This window comes from Myotis yumanensis, unplaced genomic scaffold (genome assembly GCF_028538775.1).
Source record: "Myotis yumanensis isolate MYYU_CA2020_CCGP unplaced genomic scaffold, mMyoYum1.0.hap1 SCAF_16, whole genome shotgun sequence".
NCBI lineage: Eukaryota > Metazoa > Chordata > Mammalia > Chiroptera > Vespertilionidae > Myotis > Myotis yumanensis.
The window spans coordinates 17,886,632-17,901,381 of NW_027223767.1; the positions used below are offsets into that span (position 1 = coordinate 17,886,632).

Below are 14,750 nucleotides of genomic sequence, written 5' to 3' on the forward strand. Positions count from 1 at the left end.
TCCAGGTCTCCAAATGATGGTCCAGAAAACCACTAATGCTAAGTTATATAAAACATACCCTAAATCATGGTTTTCATACTTTCCTTTTTTTTTTCCAAAAGCTTAGTTTTCCAAACAAAATATTGTACAAAATGCCACATACGTTTTTTTTTAAAGCAAACAAACAAAAACAAAACTCCCCTGTTTTACTGTTTTTGCTGTTTTAATATCTATTTATTGATTTTCGAGAGAGACAAAGGGAGAGAGAGAGAAACATCGATTTGTTGTTCCACTTATTTATGTATTCATTGGTTGCTTCTTGTATGTGTCTGACTGGAAATCATATCCTAACCAACTGTGCTACCTGGCCAGGGCCTAAATCTTAATAGTTTTTAACTGAAGGTTAAAAGTCAAAAATTTCCCGTGTCATTAAATAATCTTCAAAAGCACCATCTTTTAATGGTTGATAAGTATCTCATTGGGGGAGGGGGAATGGGAGATATCTGTAATACTATCAACAATAAAAAATGTATTTTTTTAAAATCTCATTGTATTTGTTTTTCAAAGGGCCTCTATAGGTATTTTGGATGGGACAGTCTTTTTTATTTTTGAATTGAACTTTTTATTTTGACATAATTATAGATTGATATAAGAAATAATAGAAAGATTCTTTATACCCTTATACTCTACCCCAATAGTAACATCTTGCAAAACTATAATACAATACCCTAACTAGGATATTGACATTGATACAATTAACATACAAAAGATTTCAATCAACAGGACCCCTCACCTTGCCTTTCCATAACCAGTCACATCTACTTCCCTCCCACCCCAGCCCCTTAACCCCTGACAACCACTAATCTGTTCTTCACTCTCTAGAATTTTGTCAATTTAAGAACGTTTTTTAAATGGAATCAAATAGTATGTAAGCCAGTCCTTTGGAGATTGGCTTTTTTTACTCAGCGTAATCATCTGGAGATTGATCTAGGTTGTTGGGTATATTCAGTCGTTTATTTCCTTTTTCTTTTTTAATATGTTTTTATTGATTTGAGAGAGAGAGAGGGAGGTAGGGGAGAGAGAAAGAAACATGGATCTGCTGCCTCCTGCACACTCCCCACTGGGGATTGAGCCCACAACCCACGCATGTGTCCTGACTGGAATTGAACCGGCGACCTCTTGGTGCATGGGAAGACACTGACTCAGAGGTAAGCACCTTCAACAAAACTTCTCTATGTATGTTCAGGTATATATATTTCTGAGTGTATATACTTGGATTTTGAAAAATAAAATTAGGATCATAATATATTATTATCCTGCAAAATATTTTCTAAAATTAACAAAATAGCATGGACTGATTTCCAGGTTGGTTCTAGAGATCTATTTTATTCTCTTTAATGGCCGCACAGTATTTCGTAGCAGAAATGTGCCATAACTTACTTAACTATACCCTACTGATGAATTAAGTTATTTTAAATTTTTTTGCTATTATAAACAAAGTACTTTTTTAAAATATATATTTTATTGATTTTTTTACAGAGAAGAAGGGAGAGGGATAGAGAGTTAGAAACATCGATGAGAGAGAAACATCGATCAGCTGCCTCCTGCACACTCCCTACTGGGGATGTGCCCGCAACCAAGGTACATGCCCTTGACCGGAATCGAACCTGGGACCCTGCAGTCCGCAGGCAGACGCTCTATCCACTGAGCCAAACCGGTTCAGCATAAACAAAGTACTTTAATGAATACATTTCTTTTAGAGTTGAAATAGCTAGGTCAAAGGGTTTGCAATTTAAAACTTGTCACAGATGCTCTCAGATTATCCTTCAAATTTACCTACCAATTTACAATCATAGGATTTGAGAACATCCATTTATCCATATTCTCACCAACAATGAAATATTATAAATTCTTGCAACTTTTGACTATCTGGTAAATGAAATAAAAACTAAAAGACAGCCGAGACCGGTTTGGCTCAGTGGATAGAGCGTCGGCCTGCGGACTGAAGGGTCCCAGGTTCGATTCCGGTCGAGGGCATGTACCTGGGTTGTGGGCACATCCCCAGTGGGAGATGTGCAGGAGGCGGCTGATCGATGTTTCTCTCTCATCGATGTTTCTGACTCTCTATCTCTCTCCCTTCCTCTCTGTAAAAAAATGAATAAAATATATTAAAAAAAAAAATTAAAAAAAAAAAACTAAAAGACATTATTTGTAGATTATATGATTACTTACCTGGGAAAACCAAGAAAATTAACTAAAAAACAACAACAACAAAATTAAGTTTTGACCAAAGAGCCAAGGTGTGTGAGAAGGAAAGCACTTTCATACCTACAGGAAGTATAAATTGTACTTTGGAGGGCAGTTTCTCAGTCTGATTCAAAAACATTAAAAACATGCATCTCTTCTGACCCAGCAATCAAAACCCATGACTTTTTTCCTGGAGAAATAAGGAAATGTGCAAAGATTTAGCTGCAATAATTTTTACTGAAGCATGGCTTATAGCTTGCAAACAACCTATATGTCTAAAAACAAGGGACTAGTTAAGTGATGGTTCATTCATACAGTTACGCACAACACATCCATTAGAAGTGATCATGAACATCAAAATTTGTTGACAAGTTAGTGTTTTCATATTATAGTGCTCAGTTTAAAAGATCGCAAAATAGTATATAAATATGATACCAATAAAAATGTATATAAATAGTCCTAAATTACCCATCAAATTTATTTTTATCAAATTTAGTCTCCTCTAAAGATAAATTCTTTCTTGAAGGCAAAGCCAAAACAGCCATCCAAATGTAAGCTTAGTATCTGACATCTCAGCTAAGCTACCAGGAGTAGATGCAAATATCAAACTCAGAGATAATCCTAACATAAAAAGAAATGCTCGTTCTGGGACCTTAAAATGAGGCTTCTTAATGAAATTAGCAGCTGTTTGAATAATCTCTCTGTGTTTGTTTATAAAGAGCACAAACTCTGCCAGCATCTTCCAGGATTATTTTAAGGGCCCCCAGGGACCTTAGGAACCCCGTATTGCCCCTGCCATTTAGATGCTTATCCACTGGTGGGACAAATCCAAACAAGCTGCTGTCAGCTAAACATTGTAGTGCCCCCAGCAAAAAGGCGGGTCAGTGTTTGCTCTGAGACAATTCCCTGTCTTCCCAAAGCATGAATCAGCCCCATTGTCCCACCAGCCTCTGTGCACCACGCATTCTGCTCCTCACAGCGAATGACAAAGGCAGGAACAAGGCAAAGAAACTTGAGACTCTGGGTGAGGAGGAGAACGCAAGGCCGTAACCTTTAATCTTGCTTGAAAAGAGAGAGTCAGAATTTCAGAGGGTCTGCTTCAGAGAAATGGTTGGAAATGTGTCAGAAGACTAATTTCATGGAGAAAATCTAATTAACAAAATAATACTTGGCAGTTGATCAGTATGTTTTTTAATTCAAAGGTAAAGGAGTCTCCAAATGTGAATGTACAAAATTTTTCTGGGCACCCATCCATGTCAGACTTATCCTTTCTTCCTCCACTGGCTTCCCTTTCATCCAAGTTTCTTTTCTTCATCCTCCTCCTCCCTGCTCCTTCCCAGTTGGAAACAAATGATAGTTTAACCTGGATAATACGCTCCCCTGTTCTCATTGTACAAGTTGATGTTCACTCAGCTGGCCTACACCTTTCATGCAATTTATTTTACAAAGGGGAGGAATTTTTGTCTCCCAGTTATAGCGCCAAAATGTCAGCTCTTTTTAAATCCCCGTAAGGCAGTTCGAGGCCATGTCTTTCTACTCTACGATAAGTCAATTTACTTCTAGTGTACTAGTTAGGACTCTGGTTGTAAGTAACAGAAACCCATTTGAGCTAGCTTAAAAAGGGAGAGAGGACAATTTTTAAAGGATAGAGAAGTGCTTTCTCAGCACCAAAGGCCAAGTATGAAGAAAGGCCACTGAAAAGATCTGGAACCAAGAACAGTGAAGCAGTCTTGAGTCTCTACTTCTCCCTCCCTGCTTCGTTCCTTTTCTTTCTTCAGATCCACTCCCCGCCCACCCCCCACCCCCCAATCTGCTTTACAGGCAGAATATGACTGCTGTATAACTCCCAATTTACATGTTTAAACACCAGTCAACTGCAGATTGATTATGTTTCAGTCCAATCCTAAGTCCTCCAAAGAAACAACTGTAATCATCACCCTGGGCAACATGTCCACCTCTGCTACAGAGAGCCATGGCCAGGAAGGCAGTCAGATGGTAGCAAAACCACTCCAATGATGTGATATGTGGGTGTGCTTCCCACAGAAAGGGGAGTGGCAAGTGGGCTGAAGAAATAACCAAAAACATAAACCAAATCAGTTTATTGCTTTGATATTTGGACTATTTGGTAACAGACTTTTTTCTTGTTGAAGCTCAAGAATATTCCAAAGAAAAGATTTCTAATTACATTTTTACAGAATAAAGTTTGCAGGACCATGGCCAGTTCACATAGCAGAGTTGAGACATGTGACCACTTCTCATGGTTAGTCCAAATAACTGTGCTCTTGGATCCCAGTTGCACCAAATCTCTTAGCCTTTCCAGTTTTCAAGGATCAGTAAGCTCAAAATTAAGTAGTAAATACTGACTTGATCCTGAGTACTGGACAGATTTATGGCAATAACTTGGATCTTGGAAAAAGGCTACTCAAGGATTATTAAAGTTCAATAATGAATGTGTTGACAATAGTACTAAAAGCTTTGTCCTCTTGGCCATGTGCTAGCTTATCTTGGCTTCTTCATCTGTAAAATGAGAGGAATAACATTTTTACTCCTACCTCATACGGTTGATTGTGGGTCAAATGAGGTTATATAATGACAAGTACTTTGTAAACTATAAAGAATACCACAAGTATGTCACCTGTATATTCCATGCCTCATCAGGCTTTGGTACAAAGAACTATTTCATATAATACAATGTCAGTTAAGTTAAGAACAAGTTCATTTCAACAAATGGCACTGGAACAACTGGACATCAATATGCCAAAAAAAAAAAAAAAGTACAAAAATGAGCATGAAATGAACCATAGACCTAAATATAAACCTAAAACTATAAGCCTTCTAGAATAAAATAGAGGAGAAAATATTTGTGAGTTAGACAAAAATTTCATAGAGAAGGCACATACAGCATGAACCACAAAAGAAAAAACTGATAAATTAGACTCATTAAAATAAAAATGATGGCGGCGGGGACACCGAGTTGGCATTTTTACCGACCACAGCCTTGTCTTTCTAGGTGCTGGTAACAGTAACCTGCTTTGCTTGTCCACTCAAAGGTCCAGCACCTTCTCTGGGGCCCAAGAATGATTTGAGGGAAAGTGTAAGCTGTATTTCTGCTCAACTTCAGTCTGAAGTTAGAGATCTAAAGAATGAACAAAGCATGTATAATGGAATCCAGCTCTTTGAAGATGTATTTTCAAGCAATTTCTCATATAATCTAGCTGTTTAAATTTTCAAATAATCATTTCCGTCCTTAAAAATAAAGGTTCTTTTTATCCTTCAAAAAAAAATTTCCTGTCTTGAAAAGACACTGTTAAGAAAATGAAAATATAGCCGAAACCGGTTTGGCTCAGTGGATAGAGCGTTGGCCTGTGGACTGAAAGGTCCCAGGTTCGATTCCGGTCAAGGGCATGTACCTGGGTTGCGGGCACATCCCCAGTAGGAGATGTGCAGGAGGCAGCTGGTCGATGTTTCTCTCTCATCGATGTTTCTAACTCTCTATCTCTCTCCCTTCCTCTCTGTAAAAAATCAATAAAATATATTTAAAAAAAAAAAAAAGAAAATGAAAATATAAGACACAGATTGGAAGAATATACTGCAAAACACACATCTGATAAAAGATTTGTATCCAGAATATATAAAGAACTCTCACACTCAGTAATATAAAAAACAGCCCAATTAAAAAAGGGCAAAAAGATTTGAACAGACACTTTACCAGGGAAGAGGAAAAGATAGTAAGTAAGCATATGGGGGGGAAAGTTCAACATCATTAGCCATTAGGTACATGAAAAATTATACTTATAGTGAGATATCACACCACATACCTATTATAATGACTAAAATAAAAATAAACAAATTGACCCATATCAAATGTTGTAGAGGATACAGAACAACTGGAATGAACTCTCATGCATGCCGGTGGGAATGAAAAAATGGTACAGCTGCTTTGGAAAACAAATAGGCAGTTTAGAATAGTTAAACATACATTTATCACATGAGGCAAATATCCCACTCCTAGGTATGGAGTCCTTACAGATGAATAAAAATATATCTCTGCACGAAGACCTATATGCAAATGCCTATATCGGCATAATTTATAATTGTCAAAAGCTGAAAACAAACCAAGTGTTCTTCAACTGGTGCATAGATAAAGACATATGGTATAGCCATACAGTGAAATACTATTCAGCAATAACAAGGAGCAAATGATTGATACACTGACATGGATGAATCTTAGATAAATTGTGCTGAATGAAAGAAGCCAGGCTCCAATGGTTCCATTGTTGGACATCTGGAAAAATCAATAGTGTAGGAACAGAAATCAGATCAGCAGTTGGGAGGGGCAAGGGGTAAGAGTTTGGAACAGACTACAGAAGAGCATGTGGGGACTTTTTGGGGTGGTATCTTCATTGTGATGGTATTTCTGTGACTGCACATGTTGGAGAAAAGTCATATAACTGTGCACCTATTCCTTAATAAATCCGACTTTTTAAAAAAAGAACAGTTAGCAGGTCCTCAAAAAGTTAAACATAGCCCTGGCCCGTGTGGCTCAGTTGGTTGAACATCATCCCATGCACCAAAAGGTGGCCAGTTTAATTCCTGGTCAGGGTACACGCCCAGGTTGCGGGCTCAATCTCCTGGTCAGGGTGCGTGTGGGAGGCAGCCAATCGATGTTTCTCTCTCTCTCCATCTCCCTTCCCCTCTCTCTGAAATAAATAAATAAAATAAACACATTTAAAAAGAAAGTTAAGCATAGAATTAGCAATGATCTGACAATGCCACTCCTAGGTATACACTCCAAAATAGTGAAAGCAGGTACTCAGATAGGCATAGCAGCATTATTCACAATAGCCAAAAGTTGGAAACAACCCAAATGTTCATCAGAAGATTAATGAATAGCCCAAGCTGGTTTGGCCCAGTGAATAGAGCATCAGCCTGTGGACTGAGGAGCCCAGGGTTCGATTTGGGTCAAGGGCACATGCCCTGGTTGCAGACTTGATCCCCAGTAGGGGGCCTGCAGGAGGCAGCTAATCAATGATTCTCTCTCATCATTGATGTTTCTATCACTCTCTCCCTCTCCCTTCTCTGAAATCAATAAAAATATATTTAAAAATAAAAATGGATTAATGGATTTAAAAAATGTGGTACAGCTCTGGCTGGGTGGCTCAGTTGGTTGGAGTGTCGTCCCATACACCAAAAAGGTTGTGGGTTCCATCCCCAGTCAGGGCATGTTCAGGAGGAAACCGATCAATGTTTCTCTCTCATATCAATGTTTCTCTGAAGAAAGAAAGAAAAAGAGAGAGAGAGAGAGAGAGAAAGGAAAGAAAGAAAGAAAGAAAGAAAGAAAGAAAGAAAGAAAGAAAGAAAGAAAGAAAAAGAAAGGAAGGAAATAAAAGCATTAAAAACATATCTTAGGGTGAAGATTAAAAAAAAAGTGGTCTATACATTCAATGGATTTCATTCAACCATAAAAAGCGAAATTCTGATACATGCTACAACATGGATAACCCTTGAAAACATTATGCTAAGTGAAATAAGCCACACACAAAAGGAATATCATATTATATTAAATAAATATTATAAAAGTCTATTGATATATGACGAATGGGACTTCATAGCCCCTCTATGAATTTGTAATCACTTTTTGTTTGTTTGTTTGTTTTTAATGTTCTTTTGTTAAAAAAAATTTTTTTATTGATTGATTTCAGAGAGAGGAAGGGAGAGGAAGAGAGAAATAGAAACATTGATGATAAGAGAGAATCATTGATTGGCTGCCTCCTGCATGACCCCTACTGGGGATCAAGCCCACAACCCGGGAATATGCCCTTGACTGGAATCGAACCTGGGACCCTTCAGTCCACAGGCCAATGCTCTGTTCACTAAGCCAAACCAGCTAGGGCTTGGTGCATTTTTCTATTGCTGTATTTATCCTTTCCTTGTTGATTAGTAAGAGATATTAATTGTTTGTCTATGCATATATTACAAATATTTTCCCCAGTTTGCCATTGGCATTTTAACTTTGTGGTGGGATTTGGCATAAAGAAATTTTTTGTTGTTTTTTTCAATCAGAACTATTTTGTTTTTCTTCATGTTTTCTACCTTAAGGTCATATTTAGAAATTCCATGCCGTAACCGGTTTGGCTCAGTGGATAGAGCGTCAACCTACGGACTGAAAGGTCCCAGGTTCAATTCCGGTCAAGGGCATGTACCTTGGTTGCGGGCACATCCCCAGTAGGGGATGTGCAGGAGGCAGCTGATCAATGTTTCTCTCTCATCGATGTTTCTAACTCTCTATCCCTCTCCCTTCCTCTCTCTAAAAAATCAATAAAATATATTTTAAAAAATTCCTTCTGCTCCCCAAGATTATAATAATATTTATTTATTTTCTTTCTGGAACATTTATGGTTTTATTTTACACATTACTTTGTACGTGATTTAGGGTAGAAATAATAATAGCTAATATTTATGGGGCGCAGTTTGTGTAATAGGTACCATGTTCTTACTTTTTAGCATCCATTACCTTTTTTAGTCCTTACAACAAATGAAGTAGGCACGTTTACTGCCTTGTTTATAAATATGGGAGAAATGAGGCTTAGGAAGGTTAAGTATCTTGCCTGCAATTACATAACTAATCAGTGTCAAAACTGGCATTCAAACCCTAAGTCTCTTTACTCTCAAAAGATCTTACTTGCTGTATGTATTTTCTTCCTTCCACAAATATCATGAGTCAAATTTTCAAATATCCTGTTATAAAGTCCATCACTGATCAAAATGCCGCTCTTATCATCTAGTAGCTTTTGCTAAGTTCTTGGGTCTATTTCTGCCCTTTTCTATTCTATTGATTCTTTTGTCTATTCATGTGCCAGTGACATACTGTTCTAGTGACTGCTGAATTATTTATACATTCTATTATCTGGAAGGCCAAGTCATCCCTAAATGCTCTTCTTTTTCAAAGTTTTCTGATCTTCTCTCCATTATTTATACTTCCAGAAAAACTTACAGCTTTGTTGCAAAGTCCCCAAGAAATTCCATTGAGATTTTTGCTGAATAAAGGCAGGGGGCTGGGGATACCTTGCTTGCTGAGAACTGAGTTCCTCCGATTCCTCAGTCTTAGCATACTTGGTCTGTGTAAGGCCCTTCACTTCACTTAACCCCTCCCTTAGTCTTGGTCTACATTCTCCTTCCCTCCTTCATAAACACCCACTGTTACATGTTTGAAATGTACCCTTGGATATCTATGTATTCTTGTAAATATATACTGCTATTTCCAGCCTATATTTTAAATTCATAATTGGTCCAAGGATCTTTTCCTGTTTCTTTCTTTTTAAATTCAACACTCTATTTTTATGACCTATTATATGATGCTGCATGTAAAAATCTAGCTCATAGGTTCTACTGCTGAGGAGCACTATACAGGATCCACCCAAATATTCCACCAATGAGAGATGCCTAGGATGCCCCCAACTCCTAATTTCCACAACAAAGATGCAGTGAACATTATCCCTTATGGACCTGAGAACTCTCTGGAGTACATACCCCAGGTTGGGATTGCTGGTTGTTGGGTCTTTGCATCCTTGATGTCACCAATTCTGCCAAACTTCTTTCTAGGACATCTGTACCAGTTTGCAGTAGCTTAATAATGCAAGAGGATTATGCAAGTGGATATTCTATCCACTGAGCCAAAATAGGGCTGTGAATTACCTATTGATAGCCTTTGCCCATTTCTCTAGTGGTCTTCCCCTTCTTTTGTGTGGTCTTTTAAAAAATATATATATATATTTTTACTAACTTCAGAGAGGAAGGGAGGAGAGAGAATAGAAACATCATTGATGAGAGAGAATCATTGATCGGCCCCCTCCTGCATGCCCCCCACCAGGGATGGAGTGATCCGGGCATGTGCCCTTGACCAGAATCGAACCCGGGACCCTTCAGCCTGCAGGCCAATGCTCTAACCACTGAGAAAAACTGGCTAAGGCTGTGTGGTCTTTTATCTTTCACATACTCTGGAGTGCAGATTAGTGTATACAGTAGTTGGTAATAGGAATCATACTTTATTTTTCTCCAAATAGTGAGACAGTTTCCCTGACATCATCTACTGAATAATTCGTCCTCTCCAGGTTGACTTAAAGTGTTATCTTCATCTTATATCAAATTCCCATAGGTCTATTTCTGAGCTCTCTATTCTGTTTCTCTGGTTTATATCTATTCCTGGAGCATATCATTCTTGCTTTATGACTATGGCTTCATATTATATCATAAAATCTGGTTGAGCTAGTTCCCCCCCTTCCCATTGCTCTTCATTTCCAAAATTAATTTAGTTACTTTAACAAGAATAAGTTTGTCCAATTTCTCAAAAAGTCCTGATGGCATTGCATTGAACTTATAAATTTTGGGAGTGGGAACTATTTCTTTTCACAAACTGTCAATTAATGCTTCTGTGCTTAGCTCTAACTTCCACTCCCACCTTGAGAGGTATTTAATGCTTCCAGCTTCCAACTTCCGAGGCTTTCTACAGCCATTGTTCAAAATGAATCTACTGAGTCTTCCTTCTTGTGGCCTTATTTCTCTGGAGGATATAGCAGAACAGAGGCAGCTGAAACCTAAATCAATTATTACTAATTCATTCTCTTTCCATCTTCCAAAATGTAGTTGACATTTTATATGTTTCCTCTGCTACTATTCTCTTTGACCTATGGGCTTATCATAGTTTTAGTTCTTTCCTGTGACTTTAATAGGGTAACATATAAACCTTTATTTATTTTTTTAAAGTACTTTTTAAAAAAATATATCTTTATTGATTTCAGAGGGGAAGGGAGAAGGAAAGAGAAATAGAAACATCAATGATGAGAGAGAATCATTGATTGGCTGCCTCCTGCACGTTCCCTACTGGGGATCAAGCCTGCAACCCAGGCACGTGCCCCTGGCTGGAATTGAACCTGGGACCCTTCAGTCCACAGGCTGACACTGTATCCACTGAGCCAAACCAGCTAGGGCCATATAAACCTTTGGATTTAATTGGCATGATTAACCAGGCATCCATTAAGTTTTCTATTTATCATATACCTTTTTTTTCCTCCTTTAGTGCTTTATATTTGATAGGCTAAATTCTCTATTGTTAATTTAAAAGGTATACCTATTTTTTTATTCTCCTTGTGGTTATTCCTAAATAGTACAGTGCTGGTAAATATTTATCAATTAGTTCTCTGAGTGGGGAAAAAAAAACACACCCTGATTTGTAGTGTTTGCCAATTTTCATGGTATAAATCAGTGGTTCTTAACCTTGGCTGCACATTAAAATCACCTGGGAATCTTTTTAAAATCCTAATTTCTGGGCCCCATCCTCCGGAAATTCTGTTTCTTTGTTATGGGGTGGGGCCACAACATTAGTAACAAAGAAACAGAATTTCCGGAGGATGAGGCCCAGAAATCAGGATTTTAAAAAGATTCCCAGGTGATTCTAGTGTGCAGCCAAGGTTGAGAACCACTGGTATAAATACTCCCATCATGGCCAATTTCAAACCTCCAAGGTAGGATCACTGAATCTGGAGTTGGAAAGAGAGGGGCAGCAGCACACCATTATATATATTTCTACCATACAGACATAGTAGATGTGAATAACCTCACGTAGGTACTAGTAAATTATAGTTACAATGCATCTTGAGTATTTATTATTTTTTAAAAATTTCCTGCCCTAACCAGTTTGGCTCAGTGGATAGAGTGTTGGCCTATGGACTGAAGGGTCCCAGGTTCGATTCCGGTCAAGGGCATGTACGTTGGTTGCGGGCACATCCCCAGGAGAGAGTGAGCAGGAGGCAGCTGATCGATGTTTCTCTCTCATCGATATTTCTAACTCTCTATCCCTCGCCCTCTCCCTTCCTCTCTGTAAAAAAAATCAATAAAATATATTAAAACATTTTTTTCCTTTTTAATTCTCACTCAAGGATGTGTGGTTTTTCTCCCCCAATTAATTTGAGAGAGAGAGAAAGGGGAAGAGAGAGAGAGAATCATCGATGTGAAAGAGAAACATCAATCCGTTGTCTCCTGTAGGTGGCCCGACCTGCAACCTTTTGGTGTATGGAATGACGTTCCAACCAACTGAACCACCTGGCCAGGGCAAGTAGTTATTACTTTAAAAAATATATAATTAGTTTAATTGTAAGAGTGCATAAATTATGTTTTAATGATGGCTGTAGTTAACAACTGGCTTGCTCAAAATCTAACTATCAGCTTTCACAAGCTGGACAAGCCAGTTCCAGCACACCACTACCCTGTATTAGTAAAATCCTAGATTATATTGATTTTTCCTATCAAATTTTTGACCATTTCATTGAGGCATAATTGACATATGCTATGATGTGCATGCTAGAAGTATTAAATTTGATGTTTAGACACTTGAAACCAGTGGTAGGAAGCAGCTGCAGAGCCCTGTGGTTGCCATCTCCCGTGGGCGTGAGCCACATCTGTGGGCCTGGCCATGCTGGGGCAGCACTCCTGGGAGTGCTTTTCATTTGGCATCAACAGCATTGCATATTAGTGTGGCATAAAGCCCATATATCCATCTGAAACCTTTGCTCAAATGCAGAAATGTGACTCACCTTGCTAGTAACTGACCCTGAGTTCATGAAATACCTAAATAATGTGATGGGACAACTAAAAGATTGGTTACACAAGTGTTCAGTTCAGAAACTGGTGGTAGTCATCTTGAATATTAAAAGTGCTGCCCAGCCGGTGTGTCTCAGTGGTTAATCAATCGACCTATGAACCAGGAGGTCACGGTTCGATTCCTGGTCAGGGCGCATGCCCAGGCTTGATCCTCAGTGTGGGGTTACAGGAGGCAGCTGATCAATGATGCTCTTTCATCATTGATGTTTCTATCTCTCTCTCCCTCTCCCTTCCTCTCTAAAACCAATAAAATATATATTTTAAAAAGGTGGTGAGGTCTCTGAAAGATGGAAATTTGATACTGAGTGTGATAAGACGGCCAGAGAAGACAGTACATCCAGAGAAATCTCAGAAAGCTATCCAAGGTGACATGCATTCAGTGATCAGACAGATCACAGCTATAGTGACATTTCTGCTACTGTTGGACATTTATTATTCATTTGATCTTCTTATTTATGCAAAGATTCATGATTGTACCTGAAAAGTGGAAAGAGTTGGTACCACAGTTCATTGCCGATTCTGAGCAAGTCCATTGGGTTCCTTCACTACTACAATCCACAAAATAAACAGCAGAGTAGCCCTGTCCAAGACTGAAGAAAGAGAAATAATGAGAAATGAAGTGGAAGAACTAGCAGCTTCTATCAGCCTTCAACCTTCAACCATCCTCCTTTCACACATTAAGTATGAAATCACAAAATTAAGATGGAAGCCTGAAGTTAAAAGAGAACAACAAAAAAATGTCAAGACCATTTTTCCTGAAGCTCCCCAGTGTCTCAGGCTCATCAGACTCTCCATAAAAGATCCTTTGTCGAAGTGATTTTCCTAGAGGGAGGTTGTGGACAGGGTAGCTCACAGCTTTGGGTCTGGAGCCCAGTTTTTCATTTATTCTCAGCAATGCCACCCATCACAAGTTTCTGGAAGAAGGCTATGATCAGCATCACAACCAAAATGCCCTAAAACACAGCAGAAGAATGAGGAAAATGTAACAGGGTCTAAAGTACACGGTGCTCAATAAATGTTGAATTAAAAAAAAAATGTTTGGAAGGAAGGATGCTCAGCAACAGTTATTTGTGTTTACTTCTGGTCTGGTCATGGAATTTAGGGGAAGTGATAACTTCCATGATTTCTTATACTGAGTTCTATATTGTTTGACTATCTTACAATCAGCAGAGAGCACTGCTAGTATTGTCAGTTTAAAGACTTTGAAAAGAGAGCCCAAGGTCTAAAACATTACCATCTCATACTATTACTCGTACCCATAAAGGAGGTTCATGGGGGGAAAAAGGGACATCTGTTAATACTTTCAACAATAAAGATAAAATTTAAAAAAGAGCTCCTAGTGCAAACGTGGTGTGTGCTAAGCATTTTATAAATATTTAACACATAACTAGGTACAATCACTTTTCTTGTTTAACAGACTAGGAAACCGAGACTCAGCTAGGTTGTATAATTTGTCCAAGGTGACACAGCTAAGAAATGTCACAGCGAGAGTTTGACTCTGGGTCTTTGGCTTGGAAGTCTATTCCTAATCACTATGCTATACCAAAATACTACTATCAGCTGAGGAAAGGGACAAATATTCCTGGAAATCTGAGAGTAAGGTCCAAACCAGCATGTGTAAGTTCTTTAAACCTTATATTTTACACTTAAACTTCATTACGTCACTTTCTGTCTCATAATGCATGTACAATTTGTTTGAAATAAAAGCATGTGAGTTATTTCCCATCAAGTCAAATGAATGCTCCAGGAGGATGCCCCGTGTCTCTCCTAGGGCTTCACGTATCCTGGGCACATCACTGTGTATATCCACAGAGAACTGTTCGCCTCAGGTTGAGAATCACAGACAAAATCTCCGTTGCTTCTGGCAT

At 38.4% G+C, this 14,750-nt stretch overlaps 1 pseudogene; it reads left to right on the plus strand.

Moving 5' to 3' along the window:
* The first annotated feature begins 12,694 nt into the window (after positions 1-12,694).
* LOC138994999 (mitotic spindle assembly checkpoint protein MAD2A pseudogene) lies at positions 12,695-13,699 on the plus strand (annotated as a pseudogene).
* The last annotated feature ends 1,051 nt before the right edge of the window (positions 13,700-14,750 follow it).